This window comes from Anabrus simplex, chromosome 3 (genome assembly GCF_040414725.1).
Source record: "Anabrus simplex isolate iqAnaSimp1 chromosome 3, ASM4041472v1, whole genome shotgun sequence".
In the NCBI taxonomy this organism is placed as follows: domain Eukaryota; kingdom Metazoa; phylum Arthropoda; class Insecta; order Orthoptera; family Tettigoniidae; genus Anabrus; species Anabrus simplex.
In genome coordinates this window covers 336496906-336509891 of record NC_090267.1, presented here as the reverse complement: position 1 = coordinate 336509891, position 12986 = coordinate 336496906, and the positions used below count along the sequence as shown (strand labels likewise).

Below are 12986 nucleotides of genomic sequence, written 5' to 3'. Positions count from 1 at the left end.
GTAGACGGCCTAAATGCCATCGAAGAGGCGCGCTAGAGCAAGAAGCATGAGATAGCTTCCGTTGCTTTCCTCATTTGGGATAAGGGATACAATAGGATTTTTCAAAGGGATAGACAGACATGAAAGGCAGGCGAGATAAACGTGAATTAATCCACGTAGTAGATACCATAACTAGGACACTATTTGACATGTTAGTGTTATCAACACACGGAATGATATTACCGTGAATGAGATAATTTCAGTGGAAATTGTGGGCAACTTAAGCAAATTTTCAGAGGCTTTCCGACATTCGGAATTGCAGATATTGTTAATTCAGCACCTGATTGAATTACAAGGTGTGTTACTTCAGCTGCATGAGCACTATCAAATAATTTTAGATAGTATTATAAATGCTCGGTTAGGACTAGTACAAGTACGAATACTTAGTCCAGATGATACCTTAAAGGCTTACAAGAAGGTACAAGGGGAATTTCCCAAAGGTTATGACCTGCCAATAGAGATAAGAGAAAGTTATGGGTATCTCACATATCAAATTTCAACAGTGAGCGTGTACCTAACAAAAGACTCTTTGGTATATATTTTAAAGCTTCCATTGACAAACGGAATTAAATATTCCCTGTATAAATGTGTTCCCTTCCCTACGAAAATAAAGAACAATCCCAACCATTTTGTATACCTACAGGAAGAAAAGGAGTATGTAATCTTAGACAAAGAGAAGCAAACTTACGCACAACTAGGTAAGGAACAAGTGCAAGAGTGCAAATTAATAGAGGACAATCAAAGGTTGTGTAAAAATAATTTTCCTCTAAGAAATGTAATTACCAAGAGACCTTGTATAATCAGTTTGTTAACAGGTGTAAATCACCTTCCCGAAGATTGTGAAAAGAGGGTATTGCCAATTTTCGAGCTCACTTGGATCCCTGTGAATGATAATAAATACATTTACATATCCCCTAATGAAACCCAAGTGACATGCATTTGTAAAGAGTCTACTAGTGATGTAAAATTATATGGCCTAGGTATAATAAGTTTCATGGAATTGTGTACTGTATATTCTGTAGATAGTAAGATACAAAGTTCTGGGAGTATAAACTCCACCATGAAAAAGGACATTATACCAGAAATTGCGTTGGAATATGATTGTTGTGAATCAAGTTATAATAATATAAAACTCAGTGAGATTCCTGAGTTAAACAAAGTGACTGTAGGTAACTTATTAAATCATGTAAACGATCTGAAATGGACAAGTCAGAAAGTAAGCGAAGTCGAACGCTTAGTGCAACAGCAAGAGACTGAACTCAAGCATAATATAGCGTTAAAATATGTAAGTGTGTACCAAATTGTAACTTGGAGTGTTTTAACCATAATGATAGTAATATTGTGTTGTTGTTGTGGCTGTTGTAAAAGTTGTAAGCATAAACCCAAGTGTATTGAGGACTACAAGGAACGCTGCCCCAATCTCTGTATCTATCAAAATGTAATTACTGCCAACAGTAAGGCAAGGGTATCGGACGAAGACATTACCGTCCAATTTAAGCAACACAGGGCTACTGGAAGGGCCCCCAGTAAGCCTGATTTGCAATCAGAGTTAGAATTAATAGAAACACCGGAATCAAGGGTGTTACCGGAAGAGATATTGGCACAGCGTAGTCCCACTAGTAGGAGAGTAAGCTCCAAAAGGTTGTAATTCATAAGCTGTAAAGAATACAGTTTGAGAGTAGCGAAATGAATGCAAGAGATGTTTGCATTCATTTCTCCCTAGGGGAGGGAGGTGTCGTGTCCTCCCAGGGACTTGAACCCAGGACTGCTATTCCCTCCGAGGATCGAACCCAGGGAACGTAGGAGGAATAGCTGTACCTGATGTATTAGGAATTAGCCTGTCATAAGAGGCTAGGAGTCAGGTATAAGCATACCTAATGGGCGTACCTGATAATAATTAAAAGATGTAAAATAATTATATTCATGGAACTGAATAGTCAGTTAAGAGTGGAAATCATGTTTCGTACATGTTAGGAAATCTTGAGTAGCAGAGAAGTTTGTCATACAGGAAGTGACTCATGTTGACAGGGCATGGTTCAGCCGCATAGACGCAGTAGAATATACTAGAAAGGTCTCTTGGATACGGGCTCTGATTGGCCAGAATCACGGAAAGTGAGGCAGTCACATACGCAGGTTACGACAAACTTCTAGAACATTGGGCGTTGGCCCCGGAGGCTATATAAAGGCAAGGAAGCCATTATTCAGGGCTTCTACTATTCACTTCGCGGACCAGTTGTCAGCAGAATCCCTGCCGGTCGGTAGGACGATTACGCAATCAGTAATAATAATAATAAGTATTATATACTTCAACGGACGACTAGTAGACAGACTTCTCGCTCAAGACTTGCCAACATAAGTCTTTATTTTATATTGTACATAGTGTACATATTGTAGTCAACCTTCAGTATCAGAATATATTAACTTCGTGGGAATCCACTTCGTCGACTTTCCTCCTGATCTGCACCTTAGTTGAAACTTCCCAACCTATACGTTCCAACCGCTCGGGAACGATCCAACCAACCTTCCAACCAATCTGACTTTTCCTAAGAGCTCACCTATAAGCTCAATCCTGTCTGTCACGACAAGTGTTTTAGGATAAAGTCTTATTAATTTGGAACCTTTTTAAGATTGCTGAGGAAGAGAACTGGTCATTTCTTGAAACTGTATTGACAAGGCGGACCTATTTACAGCCCTGTTTCACAGGACTTCACTAAGTAATACCAGTCTGTATGGATCAAATAGAACCAATATGATCAAATTTATTAACACTAGGATACATGTTGGCTAGATAGAGAATACTGTAGTGTATTCCAAATGTCAGCAATCTGTACATAAGGTATATAAAATAACAGCTTGGTCAAATCCAGAAAAAGAATGTATTACTAGTTTAACAGATAGTAAAAGCTTCATCTCTCAGACAATATTTTTGATGTTATAAATGATTATTCATAAGAAGGCTGTACTGCACACTGTATTTTGGATATTGGCACCAATCACTTCCGCTCCATATTTCTAATGATGCATACTTCAGTAATTGATTTTAAAGCTTAAAGGCATAGCATTCACTTTGATGTTATATTTTAAGTATTTTACATCAGTAAGCAGAGGACTGTGTCAACCTTTAAGGTGGTTAAAGCCCTTTGAGAAATAAAGCCCACCAGCTGCATTGCTTGGGACTGTACTAGGTGTCATAGAGGGAACCATTAATGAAAGAATCATGGAGATACGAAGGACAAACTCCACATCTTCACACACTGTCATTTTCTTAGATGGATTCATGCCACACCAATCCCAGTTCTTATCACCCCTTGAGAAGCTAGTTTGCCCTGCCTATCTTTATATATAATATTCACCCATTGTGCAGCCTGTCAAAACTAATGCAAGATTTATAAAAAACTAGAAAAAACCTGAAAATGAACACAATTAATTAGTAACAGAATGGCACGTTTCGTTCCTGAAAGAATATCATCAGATTTTATGAAATCACTTTTTACATTTTTTATTGTAATATTATTAATAAAGAGTGGTTGAATATTGCAGTGTGCATGGCCTCTCCATCCATCTGTCATTTTCATTCTCCACCGTTGGGCGAGGCCAGCGCGTGTAAACCATGCGACGTCACCACACCGGAGCCTTGTGGGAGAGGGCCGTAGCATATTGGTCAGATATCGCTGCAAGTGCCGTCATTGGCCGCTGTGTCGTTGGAGATCTCGAGGGGTGCAGAAACACCTAGGCCGCCGGTCGAGAACTTTCTTTATATGGAGATTTCTACGCAGTTCAAGGCACCGATGTATCTCAAAGGGCCGCCCAGGTGTATATAAGGCAGGAGTGGCCTTCAAAGCTCAGTTCAGTGTGTGGACTCGGTAAGAAGTGATGAGTTCAGTTAAAGCTCAGCCGTTCAGCAGAGGAGAGCAGGGGTTGCTACAGTCAAGGGAGTTCAGTAAGTCCGAATCACTACGAATCAAGCTCAGTGTGAGCTGAGCGGTTGAGAGCCATCATGACAGTTGAGTTGCCAGTTAGTGGCCGAGTGTGAGCGTCAGCCTGAGTTGAGTGAGGCAGTCTGTGGAGCGGCTTGTCTGTCAAACTGAGGACTTGTTCTGTATGCCTGTCGTCGTGAGTTGTGTCTCTTGGACCAGCTGTTGGAAGAGAACTACATGTGTTCTGGTGCAGCATGGAAGAGAACATAAGATTTTGGCATGGGGCTGTGAATGGAGTTCTACCAGACTGTGGACACCAAACATTGTCCTGAACTGCGAGACTGTTGTGCGCAGCTGCGAACCGTAGACTCGGACAGAGGCAATGAAGCAACTGGGTCAACGAGTGAGACTGTAGTTTTAGTGACCGGAGTCTGTGTAAATTAGTGTGTGAATGAACAGAGAGAATACGAGAGAGAGGTAGAAAGAGAGAGAGAGCACGAACTGCGTAATTGTGTGACATGAGCTGTGAGCTCAGTAAGCCTGTGTGTGTATGTGTAATGTGTAGTTTTAGTAATTAGTTAATGAATTTTAGAAGTAGAATGCTACCAGTTTCTGTACTCATTCATTTACCTGGCCTACGCATTACAATATTATGAACAAGTACAAAAACATTTTTTGTTAAAATTCTGTGTTCGGTGCCGTAAAAATATGTTTTGAACTGGGCATATCGGAGAAGAGGATGCACAATAGATGGAGTGCAATAAAATAAGTTCAAGAACTATTTCAACATTCTTAATACGGCATTGAACACTGAAATTTAACGTGATTGTTTTTATACCTGTTCATAATATTCACCTTTATTAATCAATAACATATTTAAAAAAAAGTGATTTGATGGAATGTGATGATGATCTTTCAGGAACTAAACACTGTTAATAAACTTGACCATACTTGGTTCTATTTCATCCATACTGACTAGTACCCCTTATAAAAAAACCTGTGAAACAGGGCTGTCAGTATAATTACAATACAAATATATACTGTATATCTTATTTAATACATATTGGTTTCATAGATGTTTCAAGAACAAGGGATGTTCCCTTCCGCAGCGATAATTAAAGATTTCCAAAATCCCTTAGAAAAGACTTTTAGTATAGATTTATTTAAATATGAATGCTAGTTTTTATGTAAATTACGTGATCAAAAATTACCGTAAGTCTATTCTTAAGAATTTTGCAAATCTTCAATGATTGTTGAGGAAGAGAACAGATCTTATTCTTGAAACATGTATGGAACCAGTATTAAATAAGTTATATATATTTGTGTTGTAATTGTATTGACAAGGCAGACCTATTGTAGCCTGTTTCACAGGTTTTTTGATAAGAAGAACTAAACATGTCATTATTAATTGTTTTCCTTTTCAGGTATTCTCTAGTACATATTTATTTATCTTGCATTAGTTTTGTATGACCGAAATAAAGTTTTTGTGTAACTAAGTCGTAACTGCAAACAAAATGGCTTCCACTTAAAAAGTCTTCAACTATTAAGAGGAATTCTCTTTCCAACGAGACCGAGTTGGGATGATTTAGGTTGATAAGCAGAACAGCATAAATACACAAGCATATGCACTGGCGGAAAAAAAAAATCCAAACATCATGAAATAAGGAATGTAGAATACAGAAATTTTGGCAATATATTTGTCGAGGTAACATATCTTTAATTGATTAAAGGTACAAGCCTACAGGTTAATATCCATGCAAGAAAAGCCATCGCAAATTTACCATGTTGGTCTGTTAATAACCGGTGTAATCTCATGACTGTTGAATGCAGGCATGCAAACGTGCATGCATTGTGTCATACAGGTGCTGGATGTCGGCTTGTAGAATGGAGTTCCATGGCTGTTGCACTTAGTCGGTCAATACAGGAACGGTTAATGTCGGTTGTGGATAATGCTGGAGTTGTCGTCCAGATGTCCCATACGTACTGGATTGGGGAGAAATCGGGGGATCAAGCAGGCCAAGGCAACACATCGACACTCTGTAGAACACATTGGTTTACAACAGCAGCATGGGGGTGTGCATTATCCTGTTGGAAAACACCCCCGGGAGTGCTGTTCATGAATGGCAGCACAACAGGTTGAATCACTAGATGGACGTACACATCTGCGGTTATGGTGTGTGGGATAACCACAAGAGTGCTCCTGTTGTCATAGGAAATTGCTCCCCAGACCAGAACTCCCGATGTAGGTCCAGTGTGTCAATGCCGCAGACTGGTGGAATCCAGGCGCTCACCTGGCCTCCTCCTAACCAACACACGGCCATCACTGGCACCAAGGCAGAACCGGCTTTCATCGGAAAACACATGGGACCTCCACTCCATCCTCCAATGAGCTCTCACTTGACACCACTGAAGTCGCAGACAGCGGTGGTTTGGGGTAAGTGGAATGCACGCCGCAGGGCGTCTGGCTCTGAGCTGTCCTTTCAGTAACCAATTTTGAACATTTCGTTACTGTGGTGCCAACTGCCGCTCGAAATAATGCTGCTGCAGACTCAGTCCGATGAGCCACAGCCATACGCCAAATACGGTGATCCTCCCTCTCGTTGGTGCCACAGGGACGTCCGGAGCTCAGTCTTCTTGCAAGCGTACCTTCTCGTGACCACTGCTGCCAGCACGCATGCACAGTCGAGACATTCCTGAGAAGTTGTTCTGCAATAGTGCAGAAGGAAAATCATCCCCTATTATACGGCGTCGTTCACTGCAGTGAGTTGTTGATAGTGGCCTCTTCGTCGTCGTAAAGGCATTCTTGACCCACTCACAGTCACTCTGTTCAATCTCACAGGTAACATACAATTTACACACTAATACGATTTGCGGGAAATTTGAAACATCATCATCTTTTAGGTATATAAACACGCTTACCAATGTTCGTTAATCTAGCACAACCCCTTCTTGGTGTTTTTTTTTTTTTTTTTTTTTTTTTTTTGGCCAGTGTACATTTTTTTACCCATTCGGAAAGACCTTTTATCAAAGAGATAACCTATAGTTTTCATGGGCTTAAAGGTTTCGTTTAAATGCAGATTCATTTTTAAGCCCCGAGAAAGTGTTGAGGAAAACTTTGAGACATTAAGAAGGTATTCTATATATTAACAGAAGCCAGAGTGTAGTAATAGTGGAAACAAAAATTCCACACACGCTAGAAACGTAAAACTTGGTTCCAGAGAACGTAATATCCTCAGGATTCAGAGAAAAACAGAAAATTCCCAGAATTCCGCAAGGGAATTTCTTCACCCAGTGGGTAACATTTTCTGTCTGAAAGTTTAAGGTGCATGAGCTTAGGAAAAAATCATGAGTATTAACACTTACAAACATATTTGAAAAAATCATTTACATCCAATATATTTTATTGAATGTATTTTGGTCCTTTAGTTTGTAGAACATGTTAGACCTGGTTCACTTGTTATTTATTATTATTATTATTATTACCATGTAACTTGGCCCATTCTGTTGGTAATATGTATTAATTGTTGAATTTTTCGTTAATAATAATAATAATCGTATGGCCTCAGCTACCATGTGCAGACATTTCAATTTGACGCCATCTGGCTGTCTGCTCGTCAATTTCGACGTTCCGTTTTACTCTAGGCCCCCACTAGGTGGCAGACCGAGTAAACCGAAACTCTCCTGGGCGTCTATGGCTGAGATTTAATGAATTTTGTCGGGTAAACACCAAATGTGTCACCAGAGATCTTTTACATGCCGACATCGTACGGCATGGAGTGTCGAATGGACTTTTTTCCGCCCTTCAAAAATCCGACTACCTCTGCCGGGTTTGAACCCGCTATCTTGGGATCCGGAGGCCGACACTCTACCGCTGATCCACAGAGGCAGCTAATTTTTCATTAAAACTCGTTTACAATTGCACAGGTACCGCTAGTTTTTAATATGGAGGTGTAGAATAAGAAGAAAGCTAGAAAAACACAAGAAAAAGGAGAGGCTCCTGTATGAACCACATTTATCTGTGTCTTTCTGTCCTCTTTCATCTTTCCTGTACATATATATATTCATGAATGGTACAATAAATGGTAAACAGGTTATAAGAGTTACAGTAGTCCTACTTAAGTTCCACTAGAGGGCAACACATATACTCATGAATTATTAAATTATTGGCAGTGTTGCTCTGCTCAAGAAGGATGGACACTCATAGTTTCAAAATTCTGAAGTACAGCAACATTTTGAAAACCTATCCCTCTTTTACTTCAGTCTGCACCGCATGATGAATAGCTGCTAGCTTTCTTTTCTCTCTGACATATTGATCTCAATTGATGTGGTTACAAATGTGTATCAGAATGAGTGAATATTTGGGTGCTGGGATGGAAGATATATATGTAGTCTTTAAACCATACTAACAACATGTATGTTTGGTATACTTTGTGTGGCTATTCATACAATGAGTTACACAGTTAGATTTGTCGGCATAATATAATCACATTTGAATATAAATGAATGTGGGATTTTGTAGTTGTGTAAGTACATTATGTAAATCCTCAAACCACATTTCTCTGTATAATTGTAAAGACCCATTATGTTCCCACAAACAAAGCAACTCCAATCGTAAGCCTTTGCAAGGTACATTCTCGCCAGTTATTATAAAAAATATTGCCGACAGTGGTGTAAGAAAGGGAAATGCTCTGACGCTGTGCATTAGTTTATAAAATTTCATTCTTACTGTAAGAATAATAAGATACAGTTTGCAGGCCTACCTGCTAATGTTCATATTAGTGCCTCATGCAGGCCGGCATGGTTTGAAACATTCAGTTTGCCATTTTCAGCCATGCCTTGCTGTCAAGTAAAATAAGCTGATACTCTCTCGAGCTATCTTCTCTTGGCAGCCTCTTAGTAGCTTAAAGCGCATGTGCAATGTTTAGCCCAGCATTGCTTTTGAAACCATGCCTCTATGCTAGCATCAGAAAGGTAACCAACAGCTCTGCTACTTTCAAGAAACATTCTGTTGTTTTCCTATCCTGGAACCAGGCTGTGGAATTTCAGTGGTTCTTATTTCCATAAATACTCACGTTGCCTGCAGTATTGACTACAACATGGCAGTAGCATAACTAAGTAAAATAGTGCCCAGGGCAAGCCACAATTTTGAGGCCCTCCTCTCAATATTACGACGTTGCTTAAATAATTATATACCTCACAGCTTGCAGTCACTGCTAAATTGTTCATTGCAAGTTTCACATTCCTACATCTAAACATGAGTGAGTGTATCAGTTCTTATGGTAGCCTCCATGGCTCAGGCAGCAGAGTGCCGGCCTACCACTGCTGGGTTCCTTGGTTCACATCCCAGTCACTCCATGTGAGATTTGCACTGGACAGGTTCTTCTCCGAGTACTCCAGTTTTCCCTGTCATCTTTCATTCCAGCGACACTCTCCAGTATAATTTAATTTGTCAGTCATTAATCATCGCCCCAGAGGAGTGCGACAGGCTTCGGCAGCCGGCACAGTTCCTATCCTCGTCGCTAGATGGGGGCTTCATTCCATTCCTGACCTGGTTGAAACTGGAAACAGGCTGTGGAATTTCAGTGGTTCTTATTTCCATAAATACTCACGTTGCCTGCAGTATTGACTACAACATGGCAGTAGCATAACTAAGTAAAATAGTGCCCAGGGCAAGCCACAATTTTGAGGCCCTCCTCTCAATATTACGACGTTGCTTAAATAATTAAATGTAGAATTCAGTAAAATAATGTGAACAATGTTTAGCATCAGTTACCTTTTCCTAGTAACTCTAGTTCATACTTAGAAGAGCAAGATCACTCGGACGTTCTTGACTCGTAGATAAACCAGTAAATTATTGTCACAGCTCTGAACATCTTTATTTATGTAACGATGTAACAAACAAGTCAGCCTTGTCTTGCTTAGTATTTTGAAAGTTGCCATTAGCCTATCCCACATCAAATGTGATACCATTCAAATGAAACAGAAAATGTATAAATGAAATGAAACTGAATCCTGTACAATTTTCATATTCTTATAATTAATGAATTTATTTATTTATTTATTTTGAGCTTGGAAAATGAGTTACACCACTGATTGTGGTTTCCACAAGGCTTTCTTCCACCTTTTTGCTAAGTTGCTTCATTTCTCTCAATTCTATGTAGTAATATTCTAGATTTCTGTGCTTTTTTTCTTTTTTAAAATTTGCTTTATGTTGCACTGACACAGATAGGTTTTATGGTGATGATCTGTGCTTGCTCTTAAATGAAAAATAGTATGTTATACTTTTCACTATTTCCTAGTTAAAGTCCTAAGTACATGAGAAATGCCTGGTTGATTAATGTTGAGAATGTTGAGATGGCGTATGAACTTCCTCAGATAATTTTCTGATTTACTCTTCCAGGTGACAGAGAAACTGGAACGTTAATGATCACTGCCAAGTTCCAATTAACCCTTTTGGATACTCACCGAATGTGTTGTCAGATGTCTTTTGCGTGCAGACATGGTATAATATGGAGTACTTAGACCGTTTTTTTCCCGAATGGATTTAGCCCAGTTGTGTCTGAATGCCTTTCCTGACACAGAACTGGAGTGTTTATCATAGAGATGGGGAAGGTACGAGAGGGAGTATTCATGCGCGTAAAAGAAGAATTTGTAAGCTATGGAAAAGTTAAGGATAAGTAACATGAGATTCTAAGGCTCGCCTCTAAAGACAATAGACAACTTGATGTTTTTGAGGTTTACAGACCTGGAAAGGAGGTCACTGATGTTAGTACAGAATTATTTAGCAACATAACGACACATAAAGGAATGTGATAGTAGCAGGTGCTCTCAGTTTACCAGATTTCAATGAGGAAGGTAAAATGGAAGAAGTCCAACACTTCAAAGAATGACGGTATTGAAAAAAAAAAAGAGCGTGAAAATGAGAGACACTGTAGGCCTTGCAAACCAAATATTATCAAGGTTGGAAAAGAACAAGTGTTGGCCAAGCGGAGTCAGATAGGAAATATGACACACAACTAAATCGAAGTATTGTCAGATTCGGTTAGGGTACCATGGTCACCAACCCAAGCTCCCATGTTCAGAGCCCCTGGTCCCCCTTTAATAACTTTCTACGACAGGTAGGGGTACCGTAGATGTATTCTGCCACACCCACCCACAGGGGGAAACTTAAGTGTGAGAAAATATTAATTCCTAATACTAGTTAGCCTCAGTGTGGTGCAAGTACATAAAATTGAGGTCTTACTCGCCATTGATCTCAGCTGCTACTGGTTGTATGTTAACTTAGCCATTACAATAGATGGTGAAAATCACCAACTCTTTGTTAGCATTTGATAGGACAGAAGTTTTGTAATCTAAATCAAGAAATCTAACAGGTGTAAAAATCTTACTCATAGAGCATTCATGTAACTGAAATGATAGAGGCTTTTACTTTCACTGTAAAGTGATTTTTATTCCAATATTTTACTGATTTTTCTGCTTGTACCGTAGTACTAGTTTAGCAGAAATGTTATGTTAGAACAGCCTTGTGGAAAGCATCTGGAAAATACTTCACATGTATAATAATAATAATAATAATAATAATAATAATAATAATAATAATAATAATACATGCTCAAAAGACAACGTAATAATGTTATGTACCTACAGATACTCAAAAACGTATTCGTACTCGTCACATTATGCGAGAACGGGATGTACATATGCATAGCTTTAAGGGCAAATCTCAAAAGGTAACATAAATAAAACACAGATTGCATATTTTGGAATGTTAATTATTTATTACCATCAATAATTGCTTAGAATATGCAGGTATGTCTGAAAAATAGACAAGCACATTCCCTCTAAAGAATTACACATGTAAAAAGTATTTGTACACCATATCCAGTCCGGGAGGTTTTTTCGCTTTTCAATACTTCGTCGGGTTCCCCTTTGGGTTTATTATTGCCTGCAGTGGTAGTGGGATGGAAGCAACTAAGTTCTCGATAACCGGTGATGCATTCTTCCAGTATGGCAGTTTGTAGATCATTCCCGTTGGAGATTATCCTGGATCGTAATTTTGTGTCCAATATCTCCCATACTTGCTCTCTCGGATTGATATCAGGGGACTGAGGGGGTAGTAAGATACTTTGGCATATTGTAAAGTATCCACATCTTTGTACTGTGGGCGGTGTGTTTTGGATCATTGTCCTGCATGAACATGAAATTATGTTCCAAACCAAGGTTCCTAGCACTGAGTATAAGATGTGTTTTGAGAATATTTATGTAGTATGGTTCCATGTATAAAACACAATTTTCCAACACCGGCAGCACTCATGGCTCTCCAGACAAGAATGGAGCCCTCTCCATGTTTGACTGTAGAAGTGAGATTTCTGGGGTTCAGTTCTGTGTTCGGTTTTCGCCACACTAATCTTCTTCCAGCGGAACCAAACACATTGTATTTACTTTCATCGGTGAAAATCACATGCTTCCAAAATTCGTCCATCTTATCCACAAGTTTCAAAGCAAATTCTAGGCGTTTCTTGTGGTTTCTTGCACTAATAAAATTTTTCTCCCAATCAATCAATCAATCAATCAATCAATCAATCAATCAATCAATCAATCAATCAATCAATCAATCAATCAATCAATACTGATCTGTATTTAGGGCAGTCGCCCAGGTGGCAGATTCCCTATCTTTTGTTTCCTAGCCTTTCCTTAAATGATTCAACCATTATGCCCTGCTGTTTTGAAGGTATTTTACACACTATCTGTACATACCTTAACACCCCACTTCTGCAACTTGGCAGCAATTCTGAGGGGCACTAGTTTTTGAATCCTTTTTCTCAGTTCGAACAATAAACGCCCTGTCCCTATGAGACAGTGCTTGGGGACAACCCCTTCTGGGCCTGTTCTGTACAGTTGTAGTCGCACAATACCTGTCAATAATGGATTGAACTGTCGACCGAGGTTGTTTGATTATTCGTGATATCTCAGATAGGGACTTTGTTTCATTGTGAAGCTTGATAATTATTTTCCATTCCTCTTGTGTTG

At 39.3% G+C, this 12986-nt stretch overlaps 1 protein-coding gene across 5 annotated transcripts in view; it reads left to right on the top strand.

Moving 5' to 3' along the window:
* Positions 1–12986, top strand: part of LOC136866342 (platelet binding protein GspB) — a 549318-nt gene that overhangs the window by 516371 nt on the left and 19961 nt on the right. The gene's annotated exons all lie outside the window — the stretch shown is intronic.